This window comes from Mus musculus, chromosome 9, assembly GCF_000001635.26.
Source record: "Mus musculus strain C57BL/6J chromosome 9, GRCm38.p6 C57BL/6J".
Classification (NCBI taxonomy): Eukaryota; Metazoa; Chordata; class Mammalia; order Rodentia; family Muridae; genus Mus; species Mus musculus.
The window spans coordinates 52,711,621-52,737,590 of NC_000075.6; the positions used below are offsets into that span (position 1 = coordinate 52,711,621).

Here is a 25,970-nt window from a genome sequence, read left to right on the forward strand (position 1 = left end):
TGTTGTATTACTTAGTAATGGGAGAACTTCAACTTTCAACATACAACTTTCAGGATTGCCCTAAGCCTCCAAATCCAGTTCGAAGTGATGTGAAGTTTCTCACAATGTCCAGGCTACACTGGTAATTATCAATTCATCCCATGATCCACCGGACACCCCACATGACCACACCTCACTGCAAAAGAAGCTAGATGTGACCTTGCTGTAGGTGACACAAGGGAAAATAGATATGGCAAACAAGTAGCCAGACTACATTATTTTTCTCTTTAAATTTCAATTTACCTTGCCTGTTGATTTCTACTTTCCAATTACCCATCTTGTATAACTCAGCAAAATTCCACCATTTCCAACAACCTGTAATAGATTAAATCTAATTCGGAATGTTCAGGGTCCATACCTGGATTCATCTTTGCCAAATGACACTTGTCACATACAAGGTGGGCTCATCACACTTCTCCATGGGAAGAGGTGAAAGGAGAGGAGGGAATAGAGGGGGGAGACTAGGCCTGCCAGCTCACTGTGGCATCTGACTACTGACTATGAGAACTGTTCAAATGTCTCAACTGTCTAGTGGTCAAGAACTCATCCACAGGACAGATGACATGAGAAGCGAGAGAGCTCAGCCAATGTTTATGTTGTTAACTCATGCTTATGCTTCATTCTCAGTTATGCAGTGGCTGCTTCAGAATAAGAGTGCTGTCTACAGTCTCTGCCAGAACCTTCTGACACACTCAGCTTTGAATGTGAGTGTTGAAAGGCAAGGGCCAGGCCTTCTGCTTCTTACCATTGTATAATTAACCAGGACCACATCTTCCTCCTTTAATTGAAAATAGATTTTTTTCCTCATATAATATATCCTCGTTATGTTTTCTCTTCTCTCTTCTCCTACCAGTTCCTCCCTACCTCTCCTCCCATCCAGATCCACCCCCTTTCTTCCTCCCATCAGGATCCCTTTCTGTCTCTCATTAGAAAACAAACAGACTTCTAAAGGATAATAATAATAAAATAAAACAAAAACCAACATATTAGAATAGAACAATACAAACAGAAGGAAAAGAGCCCATGAAAGGGCAGAAAAACAGATATAGATGCAGAGATCCACTCATTTGCACACTGAGGAATCCTGTAGAAACAAAATTAGAAGCCACAATACATACAAGAAGGACCTATAGGGAGGGAGGGAAGGAGGGAGGAAGGGAGGGAAGGAGGGAGACAGAGACAGAGTCAGAGATAGAGACAAAATAAAAGTAAAAACATGGGAAAATACCAAATAAAACAGATGTTATAAAACACAGAACCTCCAAAGATGTGGTTGAATTAGTTTTCTGATGCCCACCTACTATTGCACATGTGACCAATCCTTAAGAGTTGTTTGATTCTTGAGTGAGACCCTCTTTGAGAAAAGTAAATTTTCATTAGCAAATGGTTATCAAAGGAGATGGCTGCTGGGCTAGGGATGGAGCATGTGTCCAGTTCTCCTTTCAGCTCTAGGACCCCATCTGGTGCAGCTCTGTGCATGCTGCTGTAGTCTCTGTGAGTTCACCTGTGCTTCTATCATGTAGACTTAGAGGGCCTCGTCTACTTGGTGTCCTCCATACCTTATGGCTCTTAATGTCTTTCCACCTTCTCTCATGCAGGCTCCATAGAACTTGATGGATACATTCTGTTTAGGGCTGAACATGTCAATGTCTCACTTTCTGCATATTGTATGGCTGTGGTCTCTGTATTTGTTCCAATCTGTTTCTGCAGGAGGAAACTTCTCTCTTCTTCTTCTTCTTCTTCTTCTTCTTCTTCTTCTTCTTCTTCTTCTTCTTCTTCTTCTTCTTCTTCTCTCTTCTTCTTCTCTGATGATGGCTGAACAAGGCACTGATCTATGAGTATAGCAGAATGTCATTAGGAATCATTTTATTGCTGTATTCTCTTAGTAGAATAGTGGTATTTTGGTTTTCCCCTAGGTCCCTGGGCTATCTAGTTTCAGGTTCTTGGTCTTCCAAGAAGTGTCAAGTCCAGTTTCTGTCTCATAGACTTGGCCTTAAGTCAAATTTGATACTGGTTGGTTATTCCCAAATTCTTTGTGCTACCATTATACTAACATATCTTTCAAACAGGACTCTACTGTAGATCAAAGGGTTCGTAGCTATGGTAATGTGTAGAGTACCTTCCTGTAAAGCTCTATGTAGTTACCAGCTCAACTTCTTCATATTCAATGAGTTGGGTGGTGTTGTCTTCAACTATAGTCTTGGCAGCAGCCTTAATTGTTTGGTGGTTCTTATGAGACCCCTTTGGCCAACAACCCAATTAGTTGTAGCCCATTCTCAGTACTGGAAACTTGATTTGGTGATGTCTAGTTGGGACTCTTTTCCCCATTATTTGGTGATTTCATTTAGATCGTTTCCATATAAAGTATTCTACTAATATTATGTGTGTGTGTGTGTGTGTGTGTGTATACTTATGTGTGTGTATATGTGCGTGTGAGAATCTATATATGTATACTTAACTACTGTTTTAGGTTTCCATACTAATCTTCAAATGGCCCTTGATTTTAGCTGTCTCCCCATATTCCCTCTCTCACATTCTTCTTTCCTCCTCCCTCCCCACGTGATCCTCCCATTCCATTCCCTTCACTCTTCCCTGTTTATCCATAGCCATCTATTTTATTTCCCCTTCCTAAGGAGATCTATCTATACTTTCTTAGGTATCTTACTCTGTACCTAACCTCTGAGGCTCTAATGACTGTAGCTTCATTGGCTTGACTTAGCACCTAATATCCACATAGAAGTGAGTATATAGCATAGTTGTCTTTCTGGGTTACCTCACTCAGGATGATGTTTTTCTTCATTTACCTATGAAGTTCGTGTTTTCATTTTTTAATAGGTAGGTAGCATTCCATTGTATAAGTGTACCATATCTTCTTTATCAATTCATCTGTTGAAAGACATCTAGATTGTTTAGAATTTGTGGCTATTATGAATAGAACAACAATAAACACGGTTGAGCAAGGTTCTTTGCGGTCGGGTGAAATACCTTTCAGATATATGCCCAAGAATAGTAGAGCTGGATCTTGAGGTGGATCAATTCCATCTTCCTGAGGAACTGCCACACTGATTTCCAAAGTGGCTGTACAAGTTTACAAATTCAGTATGAATGGATGAGTCAGAACCACATTTTTAAAAGCTTTACAGTTTCTGAGCTAATATCCATGTTTTAGTGAGTACTGAAGGAGTGGAGGAGGTTTGCAACCCCATTGGAAGAACAACATAGGCTGGCCTGACTACCCAATTCTCCCAAAGTTTAGACCACCAACCAAGGAGCATACCTAGAGGGATCCATGGCTCCAGATACAAATGTAGCAGAGGGGTGCCTTGCCTGACAGCAATGGGAGGGGAGGCCCTTGGTCCTGAGGAGGTTTGATACCCCAGCATAGGGGGATGCTGGAGAGGTGGGGCAGAGTGGGAAAGTGTGGGTGTGTGTGGGGCCACTCTCAAACAGGCAAAGGGGAGGTGGAAGGTGGATGTGGGATGAGGGGGGGTTGGTGAAGGGGTAACCGGGAAGAAGGATTTCATGGGATGGGGGTTTGTTGAAGGGGGTAACTGGGAAATGGGATATAGAGATTAAAATTTTCAAATAAAAGAGTATGATTATAAAAAACTAATAAAAAAGTTTTACAATTTTATTGTAAATTACTAAAAATTGTTCAGCAACCACTGGGTAACTCCACCCTGTCTGAATTCAGTATCATTCTTATAAGAGTGGGATTTAGGCAAAGGCCACTCTTCAAATGAAGGACATCTTCTTCCAACTGGATTCTTGGAATTCTTTGTTATGGTTCTACTTAAATTGGGGGCCAAGAAATACTTCTGTGGGGACAGTAGTTGCCTTGTGCAATGTAGAATATAGAGAAATACTCCAGGCTTTTGACCCCTGGAAGTGGAAGTGGTCAGGTTTCCTTAAGATGTCAGTACTATGTCCCCTACCATACCATGACAATAAACAAAATTGTCTTCAGTATTGTCTAGTTGTCAAATGCCTGCCAAGGGAAGAGAAAGTATCCTCAGCAGAAACCATAGAGCTAGATGGAGATTAAGTTTGGTCCTCTCTAGAGTAAGAAATTCCAAAGTTATAGATTTCTTTAACAGGCAAAATAAATATTTTTTACAAAATAAATATTTATGGGCACATATATACCTATGCATATGGTTATTAATAAATTGGATGATGAATGGTTTGTAATGTTGAATAAAAATTGAGTGCATGCAGATATAATCAGGGAAAATGGAAGTGCCCATAGGAAGTAGACATTCATAGGAGTCAGGATGGGAAGAACGGATGGGTTAGATGTGCATCAATATTCACCAAATACATTTTCATAAAATATGCATTGTTGAACATGTTCTGTAGCTATTCCCTAAGTACATTATTAGCAACATATACCATTTTTAAATAAGCAGCTGAAGGTGAGTTTCTCAGATAAATGAACTGAGGTTCTGTGTGGCTACAAAATGTTTTCAAGGTTACAATGAAATCAAGCGGCAGAGTTAGGATTCAACTCAGATCTAACTTACCTTCAAACTTAGGCTATGACTCTAATGCCTTGCAGCTGAGAGTTCCCTAGGGGGCCTAACTTTCTCCCTGTGAACAAACCCCTGGCAAGGATTCACGCAGGGTGATCAGCAATACAGCTGTCAGAGGGCATCCTGATTGCACCACAGCCCTTCAAAGTCACTGCAAGTTGGGAGTATGCTGTTCAAACATTCTCCCAAGGAGATATTTGCAATCTGTGCCAGAAAGAAGGCAGAGTGAAAAAGAGAAAGGACTCTATTGTCATGACAACTAAGTGACAGCTCAGAGACTACCACCACATGTATCATACTTACCACAATTACTTCTACAGAGGTGAAAATAGAGGACCAAAGTTTTGTCCTTCAGTAGACTCAAATGACACCCAAGAAAATCTCTCAGGTGGGTCTCCTTTTTTTGTTGTTTTTGGTGCTTTGGGTTTTGAAATCCAAATAAAAATATTCTGCCATCTTGTTTAATCACCTCCATACAGGTCTTCCAATGCCCAGGAGTTTGGAAATAGTCACTCACTGGCTGCCTACTGCAAGCTGGCAGGGCTCTTGAACCAGATCATCCAGATCATCCCAGAACCACTCTCCCAGCTTCTACTCCTATTGCTGCACTGGCTGTGGGTGTGCAGTAAATGCGAAGGTAGGAAGTGGGTTGCAAATGAGCAATAAGACACGGCATATGTACCACATAGGACATCTGGTGATACAGACTAAAGACTAAAGACTAAAACCTCACCTTGCATCTATTAGAATGATCAAAACTCAGCGCAATGATGCCCCACATGGGAGCAAAGGTGCAGCACAAGAGCCCTCTTGGTTGCCTTTGCAATGCAGAATGGTGGATACACTGGGTAACCGTGGGTAGAATCCTAATAAATAACCATATTTTTATTATACAGTCTAAAAGATGCACTCCTTGCTGTTTCACCAAAGAGAGATGAAAAATTAGGTTAACATAAAAAGCTGCAGGTGGACTTTTATCACAGCTTAATTCCATCAGTAGAAAACTAAACAAGCTAGCACATCCGGGTGATTCTCACTGCCTGGAGTAGTGGTAGAATATTACCCATTACTAAAGATAAATGAACTATTGAGCCTTGAGAAAAACACATGTGTATTTTCATAGATATATTTAATAGATGTGGATTACTAAAGAAGAGAAGCCATGCTAAGATGGCTGCATATTATCTGACTCCAGCTACGTGAGATCCTGGAAGAATCCAAGCTACGAGCACAGTAAAAATATCAGTGATTTCCAGGAGCCATGGGGAAAGGGAGAGAAATGAGCAGAGAATACATGATTTTTCAGGGCAATAAAATGGTATTATAATGGTGGGTCTGAACTATCTTAAATTTGTCAACACCCAGATAATACACAACACCAAGTGTAACTATGGACTTTGATATTTGCCAATGAAAGTTGATTAATCATAGCTAATGTCCCATTCCAGTAAGAGCTGTTTATTACAGGGAAAACTATGTTGCAGAAAGTGGCAGGAGACATACATAAAATTAATTTACCTTCTACTTATGTTTTTGGTGATTTTTGTGGAAATTAAAGATATTACAATATGCAGTGAAATAATTGATACCTATAAGCCTGGGTCCGTGTATCTGTATCTTTTAGTCATTAATGTAGGGGCTGGGTTGGAAATAAATGATGATAAGCCACAGTTGTACCTTTTTTTAATTCTGTAAGGACCTCAAAGAGGAGGTGATTATATAAGTGGGTGGGGAAGTTACAGCAAGGGAAGTGAACATTTCCACATCCAGACAGTGATGAGCCAATATGCATTATCCTCACCGAATCCTCATTCTCCTTCCCACTTCCACAGTGGCAGAGTAACTGTCTGCTCAGCCTCATCATGGGCTTGGCCACACACACCTTTCTTTAGCCATGGAATTTCTGAAAATATGATTTGACCTGAAGCCTTAATCGTATTCATGTACTTGGCTTGTTGGTTTTGATTATTGTGTTTTGTTTTCTACTTCTGTGGCTGGGCAAGAGAACATTCCCCAAGTGACTGTGCCCCCTTCAAACTGGACTCAGCCCTACTTGCCTCTTACCATGAAGCAGATCAGCCCAGCTGAACCCATTTTAGATCAATCAAGTCCACTTATTAATATGGACCCTTGAGCTGGGATATAGCTCAATGATAGGGTACTGGGTGCTATTCCACCATGACTTCAGCCCTGGGTTCAGTCTCTAGCACTGTAATTAATAAATGACTAGTTCAGCAGACCCTCAGGGATAAGAATAAAGTGTACTGTATTAAGCCACTGACTTTGGTACTGGTTTATTAGACAGCAGCCACACACCAATATAAACACAACCAAGGGCTACCTAATATACATGCCAATATGTTCAAAGTTAGCTTTAATATGAGCTATGAATTTAAATGATGAGTAAAGGGGAAGACTTTGACATGCCTAAAGGCATGACATGAGCAACAGCAGGCAACTATAAATGGCAAAGTGCTTTGAAGGTCCACTGAACAAATCATTTTCGCAGAAGATTATTTCTAAGAAAAAAAAATGTCATCATGTAGCCCAGGCTGACCCCAAACCTCTATGTAGTCAAGGAGGACCTTGAAATCCTGGTCCTCTTGCCTCTACTTTCCAAATCCTAGGATTAAAGGCAGGTGCCACTATGCCTAGATGAAGAAGAAGGTTCTTGTGGCTTTCTTGTTTGGGCATAAATTTCAAAGAAAACTAGGATGAAGTTTCAGAAGACTTTGAATATTAAAGCATACAAATGTGACATCCAGCCTAGGAGGAATAGTTAAGCGAGACAGTAGCTACTCATGTGATTCAGAACCACCCCTTACACGAGTGTCAGAAATAGCACTGAGGTAATTCTTATAAAGACAGGTAAATAAGTTCTTCCATAAGTCATAAAATGGGCCTGGCTGAGGCAGCCTGCTCTGCTCTGCCACATACCCATTTAAAGAAGGAAGTTCAGCGAGGTGCTAATGAAGACATTGTAGGGAATCAGAAGATGACCATTTGTGTCAAGATACAGATCAATAGAGAAGGCTGAATCACATCACTCTGTAAAGTGCTCAAACACAGGCTGTTCCGAATCCCCTCATTGCTGGGGATAAGAAAGGTGATGGGGAGTAGGAAGGTGAAGCACTGAGCTTGCATCTCTTCCTTTGAGGTTGTTGGAGTAGCGGGAGCAGCAGTGTGTAAAATGATGAGCCCCATCCTGGGAGAAGCCACCTAGAACAGGTGTTGAGGCTAAAAATCTTAATCCCTCTCGAAATAAACTCTCTAATCCTATAGCACAGGAACCCTGGAAATTAAGGCAGGACAAGGCCAAGTGAGAGAGGATTTCACTAGACACTCAAAGGACTGACGCTCACTGTTGTGGATGACAATCTCAATCTGCCTGTCAGAGCCAAGTAAGAAAGAGCATTTTAAATGGAGCTCTCTCCAAGAGGAAAAAAAAACTGCTAAGAAAAAAAGAGCATGCCCAGATGGCCAGAGCCGAGGGGAATATGAGATGGGACTAAAGGAAGTCAGGCAAAGGAGATAAAATAAATTCTACATGCACTGCTTCTTATTACCACTTTTGTACAGTTGCTATGGGAACTGTATTTCAGAAGCTCTCTAAGGCTGTATCTACCCAGTACAAAGTGTTTGGGACTGAAATGACCAGTCAATTTAAGCCAACTGGTTTAATTGATTGATTTCCAACTCATGTCACCACCACCCCCAACACGAGTCAAATTGGCTGGTTGCTTAACTGGATTCAGTGGCATCTTGCAGCAATAAAATTCGTTTACTTGTTGTATATATGTGTATTCCAGTTTAGTGATAAGATGACCCTCTTGCAGTCTGTCTTCCTATACTATGGTCCCGTTATTTCTGGGATTTATAAGCAGCTCAAGGAGAGCATGAATAGTAACTGGGAAGGCAGAGAAAGACTATATGAATAATTTATGTAATGATGCTAAGTGTATACATACATACACACACACACACACACACACACACACACACACACACACACACCGAGCAAAAGAAAGCATTAGACAAGAGTCCAGACAGCAAATCAAAAATGAATCAGGAACAAGTTCCTTCAGCACAAAAGATGGGATTGAGATACTGCTGTGGGGCAAAGGTGATGAAAGATGAGTCCTTGCACCATGCACCTTCCCCGGCCAGAGGCTGCTTATGTGGATGGACCTGTGGAGGCCAGAGGACAACCATGGATACTGTTCCTCAGGAGCTGTCCACCCTGCTTATACACACAGGATCTCTCACTGGCCTGGAAATCACCTGTGTATTAGGCGGGCTGGCCAGTGAGTTCCTGGGCTTTTCATATCTCCACACCCCCAGGGGTGGGATTGCAAACACATGCTAGCATGCTTGGCCTTTTCCCTCAGTTCTGGTGATCATATGCAAGTCCTCATGCTTGTGCATCAATTATTTTTACCAATCGAGTTATTGCCTCAGCCTCCCAGATTTCTACCTGTCTATCTGCTTCTTCTCAAAATGCCAGCTTGGCTCCTCTGAGGTCCGAACCCTGGACTAATAGGGTTCCGACCTCAGAAGAATAGGGCCTCCATGTTGGTCTGTTCCAATCTCCATCTCCTCTCTATGCATCTCCCCTCAAAGAAGTAAAACAATGGAATAGCATTTCATTGCCAGTGAGAAGACTTTATAAAGTCTGCATTCATTTAGCATTTCCCAGAAAAGGAATTCTGATGAGTCTTTACAAGCAGAACTACCTTTGATGTCATTTAGGCTTGAAGCTCTTTTTTATTTCTTATATATTGTCCCAAACTTTTAGTTTCTTGTTCTCTAATTCTGGGCCACTCCATGTGACCCCAAGCACATGACTTATGACCTAGATAGCTTTATATCACCATCACGTCATTCTTTTATCAAATGAGCTGCCCCATGCCAATTTCTTCATAGACTGTGGAAAAGGCAGATAACACATCTTGTCCCAACTATGAATTCATGAGGGTCCCAGTTATGGAAACACCTTTGATATAGGGATCAGAGGTGGTCTAACAAGAATTCCTAATGAGAAGCCAGATAGATTGAAGAATTAATGATCTCTTTCTCAAAATCTGCTGATTGTTTACACCCTGATATAATAAAAGTCAGATTTATTGCCAGTACTGAAAAGAGTCACTGATGCCAGGTCTGGTGGCACAGGCCTTTAATCTCAGCACTTGGGAGACAGAAGCTGGAGGAACTCTATCTAGAGTTTGAGGCCAGTCAGTTTCAGGACAGCCAGAACAACAGAGAAAAATCTTCTATGGGGGGCGGAGGGAGGTTTCAGTGATGATTAATAGCTGCCACGTCACTGGAACTTATAAAATGCCTTTACATATATTGTCTAGCTGACTTCTACTTTAACTCACAAGACAGATACCTTGTTCTAGTTTTGTCTTATGTCACTGTGATAAAACACAGACCAAAGCAACTTGGGGGAGGAATGGGTTTAATTTGGCTTATAGGTGACAGTTTATTATTGAAGGAAATTCAAATTCCTAGACAGGAATTCAAATCAGGAGCCTAGAGGCAGGAACTGAAGCATAGGCAGTGGAGGAGCACTGCTTAGTGGATCTCTGTGGTTTGCTCAGCTTGCTATCTTATACAATTCAGGACCACCCACCCAATGGTAGGATCAGCCACAGTGAACTGGGGCCTCCACCCCAATCATTAATCAAGAAATGACACACAGTCATGTCCATGGGCCAGTCTGATGGAGGTAATTCCTCAACTGATGTTTCTTCTTCCAAGGTGACTCTAGTTTACATCAAGTTGACAACAATTAAGCCACATAGATTTTTATCCAGTGATTAAGTGTTTGCAAACATCAAACACCTAACCTAAGTTTTCTGATGACAAACTCCCTCTTCTTGTTATATGTGCATAGGATCTCTAATCATCAAAATCTGTACTTTTCCATTGTCCCAGTGTTTTGAAGGCATCAATTTTCCTTCCTTTGATTTTCTGCACAACTGCCTGATAAACTATGAACATAGAGTCAGATTCACATCAAAATAATGAATTGCACTTATATCTACTGAAGTTTCTCTTATTGTTAATAAAACATTTCAAACTCCAATCTTGCCTGGAAAGATTACTTTAAAATTCTGCCTTTCTCCACCAGTATAAGATAGGAATACACATTGTGATGGGACATCCAAGCATACTGTGAACTGTGGACAGGTTGGAATTGTTAATCCCTGATGGTATCATGCCATTGTTCAAATGGAACTATATTTACAGATTGGGGCTTTATCTAGTGTGGTTTAATTGTTCATGTGTTTTTAGTTCTCTCTGTCTCTCTCTGAGTCTCTCCGTCTCTGTCTCCCCCTGTGTGTTTGGGGGGGGGGGGTATGTATGGGTGGGTGGGTGAGTGTGTGCATGTGTGAGCATTGGTTAAGCAGGAATATCTAAAGGGTGAGTGCTGGGCAATGTCATCCTGTGCTTTGGGTCAATGCAGTTGTTAGCCATACAAGAACATTCTAATGTTCCCCAGGTTTGATTGCTCTCCTCTTTCATATCAGCATAGTGCAGTCATAATGGTGATTTGATTGATTAAGTCAGTCAGTGAGTGAGTGAGTCAGTGAGTGAGTGAGTCGGTGAGTGAGTGAGTCAGTGAGTGAGTGAGTGAGTGAGTCAGTGGGTGATTTAATGTATGAGTGCTCTGTTTGCACATATGCCTGCATGCTAGAAGTGGACATCAGATTCCAGTGCAGATGGTCATGAGCTGCCATGTGGTGGCTGGGAATTGAACTCAGGACCTCTGAAAGGGCAGACAGTGCTCTGAACTGCTGAGCCACCTCTTCAGCCCCATGATGGAGATTTTTAAGAGTGTACCTTGGCAGATGATTGATCCATAATTTGGTTCAATCACTTGTGGTTGGTATTTCCACACAAAACCAACTAATAGCCATTGAAGATATTCTAATTTAAATGTCTAATTTAAGTGTCTGACCAAGAAGGATGAATTTCTCTGTGGATTTTCATAGCAAACTTGTTACGACTAGGATGAAACATATCCTGACTATCTAACTCAATGGTAGCCTGCCAGGGAGCACGGGGAGGAGTGTGCTCTATAAATGGAGTACTCTTCCTCAGGGCTGAGCTTCACGACATTAGCAAAGTGCTGCCAGCCCCTCTCCCCAAGGGCAGGCTGCAAAAACAAAACAGCACCCTGCAGGTTTTCAGATACTAGAGAGAAAGGAATGTTGCCATGCTTGGATAGATTCTCCTGAGACTTTGGAGTTAGCATTAGAGATCCTAGTGAAAAATAGAAATGTGATTTTCTTCCATGAAAAAAAATAAACTAATCTATAAATAGTAGTATATTCACCAAACCAAACTAGTTTGGGCCCTGGGGATTTAGAGTTCTCTAAGCTGATTGAACTGAATGATAGGATTAATTTGCAGATTAAAATGACAAGCTGGGGATGACTCAGTCTGTAGTCACAAAGTTATTATCAATGGGGACAAAGATCTAGATTCCAAGGCCTGTTTTGGAAATTGATTGTAATTCTTCCTTTTCCTCCCAGGCCAGGGAAGTCAAAGAAAAGAAGAAAAGGGTCACATCTGTCCCTTCCCTTTAAAAAAGCTAATATACCCTTGAATCTATCCCCATACACAAGTTCAAAGGCTGCCCTGACCCCAAGAGACAAATAACTAAGGAAGAGAGTGGTTTGACAACAAATTCAGGGCAGGGGAAAGGTGAATAGATGCAGAGGATTAGAGGGATGAAAAGGACATCCAGGCACCTCTGGGACTGAGGACATCGGGAACAAATGCAGGCCACCTTCAGGCTTGGCTTCTCTTGGGTCTTCAATTATAGTGGCATGCAAACAGGACCAAGGCCTGTGATCAACCAGATTTTGCAGTGCAGTGCCAATTTAATGCACCCTTTCTCTGACCCTCACCTGACACTTCCAGAATGTATTTTATGCATCAATTATGTGTGGCACTGAGGTATCTCTCAGATGAAAGTCAATGTTTGCCCAGTGAAACTTAACTAGCTCTATGGGGTTTCTACCATGTGCCCAGCATTCTGAGGGACACAAAGTCAGTGAGTGGTTCAAAAATCTGTACTGAAGGAATAAGATCAGGATTCAACAATATCTGAATCAAGCTAGAAGCCAAGTGTGGTAAGTGAGCTGCAGAAAGCACAGGGTGGGAATGAAAGGAGATAAGTGTCAAGTGGAAAGATAGGAACTGCACCAAAAAGTCTCCTTTTCACCCCGCAGGCCAAAGCAACTTTCTCAAATTTGACTGGGTGATTCATTGTTTCAGAGGTCTTCAGGGTACCATAGGATGTTAGGCCCATCTCATCTGAGGGTTCCATATCCATGGATTCAACGAACCTCGATCAAAAACACCATGGTTTTTTGAATGTCTCTTGACCATGGACAGAAGTGTTCCCCTGTGGCTGTTCTGTAAACACAGCATAATAACAATACAGCATGTACATAATAGTTGGATTGTACCAGGTATGGTAAGAGGTGATTTTCAGCATACAGGAGGAGGTGTGTTTACAGACAGACACTATGGCATTTTTTATAAGGAACTGGAGCATCCTCTGGTTTCGGTATTCACAGGGAGTCTAGAACCAGTAGATGTACTGTAGATATTGAGGGACAACTATGCTATGCATTGTACCAGCTGGTAAGGATGTCAGGGTCTAGCATTCATTTCTCCAGCTAACAGGAACATTTTTGAAACACTTATTGCTCACCTCTTTGGAGAACTCTGTCTTACTGAAGCTTACAGCTCTTCTGGCCAGGCAAAATTTAATCAGAGTGAAGTATTCAGATCTATTTATTTCCTCCAATAAGGGTCAACTGAAAGGTGATGTCAACTCTAGACCTCCACCCTGGCCCCTCTCAAGTTCTTTTGTGTGTGTGTGTGGAATGGGGGTGGGGGTATTGATATACATGATCCCAGGGTCTACAACACTCCTGCCTCTCTTACCCCCACTCCAATTTCAATTCCTCCCCCCCAACTCCTTCTACATGTCCACTCCCACACTCACCATCTCTTTTTAAATTATTACTGTTACAAGTGTGCATGTGTGTATCTATGTGTACATGTGTATAAAAACCACTGAATCCATTTAGCATTGCTCATATGCATAGTCATATGAGCAGACTACCTGGAATTGGTCAACCATGGAGGAAACTGGTTTTCCAGCATCTTTGTAGACATATTTTCCTTTGTGTGGGCTGTACACTCTTCTCTGCCCCTTGTCTTCATCTTCAACCTCATGTGTCCAGAAGATGACATATCAGACAGGTAACCTTAACAAAGCATCCTACACAATGATCTTTCCCAGAAATGTTTAAATCTCATTGAGGAGGAAGATAATAAAAAATACCATTCTAGGAATCTAAATAGTTCTTTCTTACCCAACCCATCATTAGGCATGACCAAGTCGTGAGGCTTTCTCCTGATCATGAGCCCGTAGCACATACCACCATGCCCTCTCCTGGCTCCCAACAGTGCCTGAGAGAAAATTCGGTTCTCCTTTCTACTATGGAAGGATCAAGAAGGTGACATTCCACAGAGACAGAACGGAAGCTTTTAAATGTCCCCTCTGGTCTCATTTCCTACAGAGTGACTTTCAACTGCTGCTTCTTTCTGTCCAATTTTAACCAGAATGTTTCACATCATCTCTCTCTGACTTCCCTAAATAACTAGCCCTTCTCCTCGGCCCTTGTGCCCTCCGCATCCTCACCTCTGAGCCCAGATAGAAGAGTCTTTTTCAAAACATGCTTAGAAAAGCAAACCAGTGCAATATATGTGAAATTCCCACTTCCTGAAACAGCATATTTGGCTTTAAGCAGATTGAGTGGGATCAGTGTATCCTCTGGCCCTGAGCGCCCTCTGCGTGGGTCTTCTCTTGCCCCATGCTAAGGCTGCAGTGATCACACCCAGGAGCTTACTCGGCCTCCATCCCTTCTTAACTGTCTGGCCTCTCATTTGCCTAGTAAAATCTTTGTAATTTATTTGGCTCCTGGTTAGTCTTAGTGACGCTCTGAACACATGAACTATGATGTGGTATATGACTAGATTAAGTTTTTCTTCTCACATTTTCCAGGGATACGGGGTGAAGCAATGTCAGGGAACAAATAAGGAACATTTCTGAGCAAGGTAAACTTTCTCCATACTGGGAGTCACCTTCAGAAGACCTACACATACATACATACGTACATACATACATACACACACACACACACACACACACACACACACACACACACACACACACACACCAGGACCCAAGACTTCTATCCTGTTATCATCACACGGTGCTACAAACAGGCCAACCTCTAGGCCAGTGGTTCTCAGCCTTCCTAATACTTCCTAATGCTTCCCTTTAACACGGTCCCTCGTGTTATAGTGACCCTCAACCATAAAATTATCTTGTTGCTACTTCATACGTGTAATTTGCTACTATTATGAGCCATAATGCAAATATCTGTGTTTTCTGATGGTCTTAGGTGACCCCCAAATGTCATGACCCACAGGTTGAGAAATGCTGCTCTAGGCAAATGCAGTCTCACAAGTTACCAGACAACCACTTCAACCCTCCAAGCCAATGTTCAGGGATATCTGATCTCTTTAACCTAAGCTGCTTTAGTGCTACTGGGAAGGAAACCAGCTGATCTTTCTTTTGGGCTTCTGTTTCTCACTCTACTTTGAAGCCTACTCAGCACTCATGATGTGGCTTCATTAAAATAAGTCTGTAACAAATCATCAATATAAAAATACAACATTGTCAATTTTCCTCCTCGGGAGCACACAAGGATTAGCTCTCCAGCCATCCCACAATCCCTACTCTCAAATCTTCATGAAACTGTGCTCAGCCATGGTTAAAGGATGTGGGAAATCCAACCTCCAAATACAACTGAGCAGATGTGGGACAAAGAAAGGAAGAAGAAATATTTATCAGTCTCCCAAATAATTCTACCCATAGATCAAACCTAACCTGAGTGGAACCAAGGAAGGGAGAGGTGCCTCAGGGTATAAGAGCCATTACCATCTTAACCAGAACCACTGGGATTACACCCAAGAGACTCACACAGGATGAGTAGGGCTAATAATGTTCCTTCAGAAAAGGAGGGGTCAGAGAGGGTCATTAAACCCTCACCTGAGCTACAGATACTCACAACCCAACCCACTCCTGTCCCAACCCAGGGAGATATGATTCCATACCCGGTTTCAGGAGCTATCAGAGTGCATATGAGATAGAAGGTTAACTGGATGGGGGAAGTTCACATAGGCAGCTTTGGCGTTGTTTAAGGCTGCTTGTGTTCCTGAAATTAACCCCTTATCTGTGCTTAATAAACTCAGCAGTTCCTCAGGCTAGACCTGGATGGAATCATCCCTTTCCTTTTATTTATTAGTGCTCTATTTGAGGTACATATATTTGTTAATGTCTCCCTGAGAAATGATAAAATAAAAGGAATTTCCTACTGTATAAAAAGGCCTAAGTCATCCTCACAAGTCCATGCTTTGGAAGAGGTTATTTCCAGAACTGTAGGTTACACGCTAACTCCTACCTACCTTCAGCCATTGTTTAAAGGACATGCACGAATTACCACAAGTCCAATTAGCATAATGAGACTACTGCAAATTAAACACAGATTTCCTAGAATATCATCTGTAAGAGCCACTTGTAAACGTCTTGTTTCTTACTGTGCACGCTCAGCTTCCAGAGAAAATATTTTTGTTTCCTTCAAAGAATATTTGCAACCACTACACACTTGGCTGGTCGAGTTAGAACTAGGATAAAGAAACCAATTTTCTTATTCTCCCTCTCCCTCAGTCTCAGTCTCTTTGTCTCTCTGTCCTTCCCTCTCTCTGTCTTTCTGTCTCTGTCTTTCTTCTCTCCATCTCTCTCTCCCCTCTCTGTCTCTGTCTCTCTGTGTGTCTCTTTCTTCTTCTGTCTCTCTGTCTCTGTATCTTTCTTTCTCTGTCTGTCTGTCTATATCTCTCAATCTCTGATACAAAGCTATAATTGGTACTTAGTATGAGATTTTTTTACCAAAATTGTTCTTGGTTCTTCATCTCTTACCATATTTGTGCAAGACTCATAAAAATTTTGCTAAGTTCATTCAGAATGGTTCCCATATAGACTGTATAACTGACATGATTATCTCCTGTGCAATATTGCCCTCATCTTTACCTTTCATGTGCCCTGTGAGAGTGAACACTGCTAGGACTTGGTCTATCTATCTATATTCTCTTCATAGCAGCTGCAACTTCAGTTTTGTTTTGTTTGCTTTGTGTTTTGTTGTTGTTGTTGTTGTTCCTTTAGGTTTGGGTTCTGTCCTAAAGTGACATATTTTTCAAGGCTTTCTTACAGCCTGTTGTCACCTGAAACCTTGAATGCCTGATACTTATTGCCTATCACCCCAGTGGCTCCAACACCATTTCTTCCACAGCTGTGTCTAGCATACATTTGTGGTGCCCATTATCAACATTTGGAATTTCCAGATTCTAAGCCTTTATTTGGTATATTAAATACTAAACACTTAATTTCCTTTGTTTTGCTTTGTTCCTGGGGAAGAAAAGAGTAGGCTCCAAGTTAACCTTTCATGGCAGCACCAGATAGCCTGATTATCGGGAGCTATGTGGAAGAGCCCTCGGTATACTGCAATTACTAAAACCACTAGACTAATCTCTTGGAAGGTGAATTACATACAGAGATAGCTCCTCACTCAGTGGAGCAAAAAGAGCTGGTAAAGAGCTGGAGAGGTGCTGAATCAAGAGAAGGCGCATCCTACACATTCTGCTTCTGAGCATCTTCCTGTTCTGTGCTGAGACAAGATCCCAAGCCAGCAAACACACCGCCTGATGCAGCCAGCTGTGGCTCAGAACCCGACAGTTCATCAAGCTCAGCATGTGTGGTCCTGAGATAGACAGATGCTGCTCCTACTTCTCTGAGTGATTTATCACTGCTTCCTTAGCTTATTTCTCCCATTTTACAAAATAAAAGGGAATAAATATTCTGCCTCAGTACTCAAGAGTCCCTTCACTTTTGAACATTTTTACTGGGGCAGGCTCTCTCTCTCAAATATATATATATATATATATATATATATATATATATATATATATATATATACTCATTTCTCCCTCAATAGAACGTGTGTGTGTGTGTGTGTGTGTGTGTGTGTATCAGTTATCAATGGTATATATATCTTTCACTCTTCTGTCCAGCAGAGGAGCAGGTATAGAACTCAACTTTCTGGAGAGAGAGAGAGAGAGAGAGAGAGAGAGAAAGTTGCATACATGAATATGATATATTGACATCATTTCCATGTCTGCTTCTCCCACCTTGGATTCATGACCCCTTCTATAAGGACACACACACACACATACACCTACTAACTACACTTACTGTTTCCTTCATGGACATGTGCCAGCTGGGATTTGATAACCTATCAGGTTCACAGAATATCTCGAAAGAGTGAAGAGTGAAGGTAAAAAGGTTTGAAGAGTCAGAGGACCAACACACCTGTTGTGGGATGCTGAGCGTCTTCTGTTGTTTGCTCACAGGTCTACCTGCTCTTCCCACTGCCCACTGGGTCTCTCTAGTAAGGTCTTACAGGTTACCCTCACAGTTAAGTCTATTAGAACAATGGAGTCTTCCATGATGAATGTACTCTTTACAATTCTTTTATATGATTTTTTTCAAAATAAAATTGAATTTTTTTTTTTTACACATCTGGGTTGCAACAGAACATCATGCAAGTAACTCCAAGTATACTTTCTTTTCTGGATTTTTGAGCAGGATTTCTCTGTGTAGCCCTGGCTGTCCTGGAACATACTCTGTAAACCAGGAAGGCCTTGAACTCACAGTAGATCCACTTACCTCTTCATCTTTAGTGCTAGGATTAAAGACTGGCAAGTCCAAGTCTATTAATATGGAGGTCAGTAATCCTCATTAATAGGTTAAAGTAATAATATGCATATATACCAGCATATATAGTATATCCAATATATTATCTAATCATTACTATAGGTGCGTAGTTATTTGGTTTTTATTGGTACAAATGATGCCAGAATGAGCACGTCCATCTGGGTCATGGATATAATTGTTCTTTTGGTCAATAACAAAACAATTAAGCATGCCATGATTCCTTTGGTTTGTCATTGCTTCTCTGTTCAGTCAACATCTCTTCCAGTTGTAGACAATGACAATGTTCCCACTGTCACCACCACCCACCACAACAGTACTGTGATCTCAGCCCTGGTCCAGACACCCACTCCGGCACACCTGGGTGATGGTAGAAGTTGGCTCTCCTTTTGAAATCTGCTAGATTTGGAGTGCTGCATTAAAGATCATTCTCCTCACATATCACTAATCCTTTAAATACTGGGACCTCTCTAAAAAGGGGACAAGTTATGCAGCCTTCCTCCAATTTGTTATGGCTTTTTTTTCATAGTCTTATATGGTAAGTGTATAAATGATTTGGAAAGTGTTGTTCTATATGACTCACAATAACCGGCTTAGTTGACTTTGTTCTCATCTTTTTCAAGAAGGTAAATTCACGTCACATAGACACAGTCATAGATCTCAACTTAGCTCTGAAGGACTACAATCCTGAATTGCAGTTGAAAACTATTATTTTTAGGTGTTCGTTGTAAAATATACTGAGTAAACTTTAAATAAAATAACACAATTTCAGGGTGGGAAAAGAAATGGAAAAGGGTATATAATTAATTAGATATAATGAGCCATAAGTTATTCTTTTTCATCTACAATGCAGAGACTACAACTCCTAAATAATAATAAAATATATTTAGTATGGCTATATCTCTGTCAAATCAACCACTTTGAAAGTAAAAATCATCATTCAAACAGATGGTATCATCTAACATATACTTGGAAAGAAATGAAAATTTTAATGACACCAATGAGCTATACAAAATCTCTGTCACAGAAAACTCTAGATGGTTGGCATGCACACCCACTGTTTCTTTCTAAGTCCTTTCTCTGTCTTTTCCTAGAATTATCTAGACTAGGAATTACATTTTCTTGGTTTCTCTTTCAATCAGCATCTGGATGGACCTGAGGAGTGGGAAGGGCTGGTAACAAAGTGGAGAGAGGAGATAAGAAGACAGGGCAGGGGCTCCTCTTTTAATTCTCATGGTCTCTATCTTTAGCAGGTGTCCCAGTGACTCAAGCCATTGGTAGACAGTATGTGCTCTGTAGACAGAGATGCTCTGCATAGCTTTTCTTCTCTCACTCACTGGTCCTTCTTCCTGGGCTCTGGACATGATTTTTCTCCCAGAGTCTTTGCAGCCCTAGAGTAGTTACAGACTCCCACTATTGCTTCTCTCCAATTTCCTCACTGTTCTCTATTTAAGTCTTTCCTTCCCACACCTAACCACTCTCCTCATTATTGGCCCAACCTTATGAAATGTCAAATTGATGCAATAGTCCTACCCACAATGGCCAATATGATGGAAATGGAGGGCTTGATATATTTTAGGAGAACATTCAGGAGTCACAGCATAACCCATTATACTTTATCAATATTATTTCAGTGTAGCTAGGATTCTCAAATGATTAAAAATACATAAATATATGAACATATAATAAAGAGCAGGGAGCCAGCTAAACTGTCACGGATGAAGGATGGTCTCTGTCTGCATACTAGTATGGACATGAGTTCTGAGTCTAGACAAAAAACAAAACAAAACAAAACAAAACACTTTGGTGACATTAAAATAAAATGAGCATAGAGTGGTGTGGTGGTGAAACTGGGGAAATAGGAAGAGCCTGTTGGAAGGTGAGCCAGAATATTTGAAAGAATGCCCCAACGCCTTGGCTTATTGTATGCAGGATTAAAATCAAGGTCCTATCCCTTTTACGTTTGTATTTCTTCATCTATAAATCAATTAATCATTGTATTTGTGTAATAAATTATATGATTTAATCCATTAGACTGCTCACTAATTATTGACAGGCTTCATCACGATCATCCTTTTTATTGTTGTTAGTTCTAGGTTATAGATTCTGTGTGAATCAGCGATTCCCAAAATAGGTCTCTCTCACTTTAATATTCTTAGAGGTGAACATGGTCTTTATGCAGCATGAAGATGTATATAGTTTTATCCCTGTATCCTTAGCAAGTTTGCTTCATATTGGGAAAGGAAGGAAGTGGGCTAGCCTTTCATCTAAATCTGGAGTGAGACTGAAACAAGACCCTCTAACTCATAGCCTTGTGATTGTTGGGCAAGTACTCTACCACATTCCCAGCCAGGACGCCCTGGAGGGAACAGGGGCGTTTTGTTGGCTGTGGTAGACATTACTGTTGTTTTCCCAAAATATTTCCAGTTTCTCCCTACATCCTGGATTTCTTTCTTTCTTTCTTTTTCCTTTCTTTTCTTTTCTTTTCTTTTTTAACAAAGGAAGCCAAAAATGTCATTCTATTAAATCAAATATCTTTTTGTTTCATTGTTTCACATCCCAGATTCAGCAGTTCATCATCACAGTTGACAAGTCTTCAACAGAAGATTCTTGTTAAAGGTTTTACTTCAAATTTCTTAGTATTAGCCTTGGAGCTCTATGCAGATAAATAAATGAGAGTAGAGCCATACGACAAGATTTGAAAAGTGCATTTTGGTGGGAAGGTATAGGTAGGTCATTTGAGGACCAGAACAGAACTCCCTTCTCCATTTCAGGCTCCTTTTACATCTGGGGCCCCAGCCAGCAGTATTAGAAATAGCTGCTATTTTGCTTGTCAAAGTGGTCAGAATGACTGGAAATAGAGCATAAGAAAGATACAAATTTTGTGTGATAAGCCACTGGCATTTGGAAGTTATTTACCACTATGGCATCATTGAGTTTTTCTTTTATAAATTTAAGAACTAAAAATAGTAGCAAGAAATATAGACACAGCTTATCATCCCCAGAGCCATAATGGATTCATCACAGCTGTAATTATTTTTGCCACCTAATAATTTTTTTCACAGTGGCAAGCAATTAATCCTCTTGTGCTAAAATGACCTGTGGCCAGGTCAGAGAAAGGGGGAAAAAAGCTGAGACTTGGCCTTGCACAGTGACTAGAGTCCATATTTTGGGTGTGAAGATTTAGAATACTCGGTTTACATATGCAAATGTAAGGAAGGCCTACAAACTTCCACATAAAGAAACTCACTGTGCCCAGGTATGAAGTGAGTGTTTCCTTCTGATGCTGCAAGGAAAGAAAGGAGTAAATTAAAAGACTGCAACAAGCAGGGAGTGGTGGCGCAAGCCTTTAATTCTAGCACTTGGGAGGCAGAGGCAAGCAGATTTCTGAGTTCAAGGCCAACCTGGTCTACAAAGTGAGTTCCAGGACAACCAGGGCTACACAGAAAAACCCTGTCTAAAAACAAAAAAAACAACAACAACAAAAAAAAAAACCCAACAAACAAAAAAGACTGCAACTGTGCCTGGTATATAGTATTCGAATTTTAATAATTAAGAAGGAAAGTCAGATTTTAAACAACAAATTTTAATATACTTGGGCCCTGTGTGATAGAGCAGTTACTTTTGCATGTCTGATATACTTAACAAAAACTTAGGTTTTAAGACTTAAGAGTTTACACAAAATAAATAATAATCATTTCAAGATCCACAACTAAATATGGAATCTAAGAAGGTCATGATAATGTCCTTTTATCTATATAGTGATGAATCCATTTCTTGTTTATACTGTCTTTCATCTCAAAAAGTAACTGCCATTCTGGATCAAAGCTCATCATGGCTTCATGTCCCATAGTACCTATGCTTATTGCATCTCTACATATTCACAAATCATATATTTGAATTTTCACTCTTTTAGTTTTATTCAGAGTATTATTTGCCATTGACAATGCCTTGTTATCCTAAACCAATTAACGTCAATAATATGCACAAAACCAGAATAAACATAATCACATGGATATATATATGATTAAATGAAGCATGGGAATATAGCTTGTCAGAGTGCTACCCCTTATGCACTAAGCCCTGGATTTGAGCCCCAGATGTGAAGGCAGAAGGAACAGAAGTTCAAGGTCATCCCTATCAACACAAGTTTAAACTTAACCTGAATTATATGAGACCCTGCCTCCCAACAAACAAGCAAACAACAACAAAACCAGAGGAAAAAAGAGAGATAAAACAAAAGGAAAAATGAAAGAAAATAGAAGGCATTTGGAACTGAATAATAGTTCAAAAATTCTCAAGGCAGTAATAAGACTGAAAGAGGAAGACATTGAATGTCATCTTTCAGTCTCTAAATCTACCTGCACAGGTTCACAAATACATCACACACACACACACACACACACACACACACACACCACAAAATAATGTTTAATTGAAAGTGTCTCATATATAATATTATACACAAAAAACCATTCAATTTACTTAAAAGAGAAGTTTCTCAAACTTAGAAATTACTAAAATTAAAAGAAAAATAAGAAAAAACTTAAACAGTTTTATGTCTGTTTAAAAGAAATGACTGTCTATTTAAAATACAGCCAAAAAGAAAACCTCACACCCAAATGGCTTTGTGGCAAATGCTTCTAACTACAGAAGAGAGCAATAGCAGAACCTTGTGCATAGTCCTCAAGCACAGACAAACATGGCAAGATTTTAGGAAAAATATAAGAAAGCATTTCCATGATCTTCAAGAAGTCACAGATTGCCACAACAGGATCCAAAAAAATAAGTACAACTCATAAAAGAAAATTCTGATAACCTAAACGTTGTTAAAATTGAGATATTCCATTTTCTCAAGACATTACCAGGAATGAGAAAGTAAATCAGCTAACGGATTGAAGATGTACACTACCTCTCTATATAACGAAGCATCTATTCACACACATATACAGATACACCTATATAAAGAGAGATCTAAAAAGGAGCTGAAGTCCATAAGATAAGAGAAATTTGTAAGTCCAAAAAACAAATACTGAAAATCTATTAGAAAAGTTAAACAAAACACGAACAAGACCTTTAGAAATGAGGATAAAGTCAATTGGCAAAAGACATAAATGGACACACAACCAAAAAAAAATTAACAGATGGCAAATTAACACATAAAATGATGCTTAAACATCAATCAGTAGGGAGAATACAAATTAAAACTATGTACAGTAGCAATGGGCACCTGCAGATGGCTACAATTTAAAAGCAGCAGCAATATCAAATGCTGGCAAGGATGTGGGGTTACTCATAGCTAAAGAGACTGTAAACTAGGGCAACTAACTCTGTAGAAAGTTTAGAGGGGCTCACGACAGGTGTTTGTATCAGAGGAAATGGAAGCTTATGCTCACCCTAAATGTTCGGCGAGGCTCTATTCATGATAGCCCCGTACTGAGAGCAACACAGCTGTTCATCAGCTGGTGAATGGCTGACAATACTGTAGTGCACACATACCACTTATCATCACTGAGAAGAGGTATTCTTAGGGAAGCAGAGCCTTGTCAAGACACTCGTGAGGCTGCCCACTTTCCACACAAATTCTTTTCTATATTTATTTTTAAGGTAGGGTTTCTCTGTGCAACAGTTCTTACTGTCCTAGAACTTGCTCTGTAGATCAGGCTAATCTCAAGTTCACAAAGATCTCATGGACTCTGCTTCCTGAGTGCTGGCATTAAAGGTGTGCACCCCAAATTCTTTTCTTTAAAGATTTATTTATTTATTTTATGTATATGAGTACACTGTAGCTGTACCAATGGTTGTGAGCCTTCATATGGTTTCTGGGGATTGAATTTTAGGACCTCTGCTCGCTCTGGTTGTCCCTGCTTGCTCTGACCTAAAGATTTATTTATTATTATACATAAGTACACTGTTGCTGTCATCAGACACACCAGAAGAGGGCGTCAGATTTCATTACAGATGGTTGTGAGCCACCATCTGGTTGCTGAGATTTGAACTCAGGACCTTCAGAAGAGCAGTCAGTGCTCTTATCCCCTGAGCCATCTCGCCAGCCCCACAAATTGCTAATAAAGAAGTTCTTTATTATCGCACCATCTCACTGGGTAGATCAAGACAGTTATGAGGAATAGCATTTAGATGGCGGATGCAAAAGAATGCAGTATTCTGGCAACCAAAACCAACACTGGGAACATAAAGTACTAAGAACCAAAACCTTCCCTTTATTACACTTTTGGCAGGAAAAGTGACAAGCAAGGACACGTGCACCAGGCTTGAGTACTTGACATTCACAAATGCAAATGAGTAGAAAGTTTACCTTTCACTTGTCATTATGAGTGCCCCTCTTCCTCCACTTCACTCAATTCTTTAAGTGAAGTGGTCCCTTGGTCAGTGAACAACCCCATCCCTTTGTTGGACAGTCAGTAGATATTTGGGATCAATCAAACAGTTGGTAGATATTTGGGATCAAAAAGGAGGTGACCGACCATATATCTTTAGAAGATGTTGAAGTGAGGCTGTTTTAGGTTCATCTCTCGACAAATGAGAATGCCTTCTTTGTGAACTAAGATTTCAGAAATGAGTTTGCTCTACTGAGGAAAACCTAATGAAGGAAGAGTCACTTCTACACAATGTTACTGAACATCTTTTTCCCCAATCTGGAACTGTCCATTTGTAAGAAGTAGAATCAACTTTGAGATAAATTCTGAGCATGTCTCTGAAAGATTTTTCTAGATTAGGTTAATTCACAAGGGAAGATCTATCCTAAATGTGGGTAGCACCATTGGCTGGGGTCCTGGGTCCCATAAAAAGGAGGAAGCTAGCGGACCATAAACATTCCTTGTTCTCTGCTTCCTCACCAAGGATGCATCAGCTGCCCAAAGCTCTGGTTGCCATAGCTTCCTGGCCATGATGGAGTCTAAGATAAAAGACCCTACTTCCTTTAAGTTGTCTTTTATTAGATATTTGGTCATAGCAGTAAAGATAGTAACTAATACACAAACCATCTGAGATTTGTACTTCAAATTCAACCAGAAAAAGAAATACAAGGCCAGGTCCCCAGGATTAGACAAAAGCAAATACCATGTTTCATCGTTCATCTAGAACATTTAAAACCAAGGAAGAAAGATGAACCACTGTTCCCAGGCCAAACTTATTTCCCAGATTTGTTTGCACCCACTCTAACCCCAATGAATCTCTAAGCACTCAGATGTTTCCTGTGTAGTGGTACATACCTTTAATCCCAGCACCCAGGAAGCTGAGGTTGGAGGAAAGCTATGAGTTCCAGGCCAGCCTCAGCTACATTGTGCGGTCCAGGCCAGAGGATTACATAGATAGATAGATAGATAGATAGATAGATAGATAGATAGATAGATAGATAGATAGATTTTGTCTCAAAAACCCAACCAAACAAGAAGATAATAAATAAATAAATAAATAAATAAACAAACATAATTAAATAAGTAAATTTCAGATGTAAG

The 25,970-nt window shown here is 40.4% G+C and overlaps 1 long non-coding RNA gene across 1 annotated transcript in view; it reads left to right on the forward strand.

The window, feature by feature from the left end:
* Nucleotides 1-25,970, forward strand: part of Gm1715 (predicted gene 1715) — a 118,910-nt gene that overhangs the window by 31,758 nt on the left and 61,182 nt on the right. The window contains exon 2 of the long non-coding RNA NR_045333.1: nt 5,051-5,208. This is a non-coding gene — a long non-coding RNA (predicted gene 1715). The remainder of the gene's footprint in view (nt 1-5,050; nt 5,209-25,970) is intronic.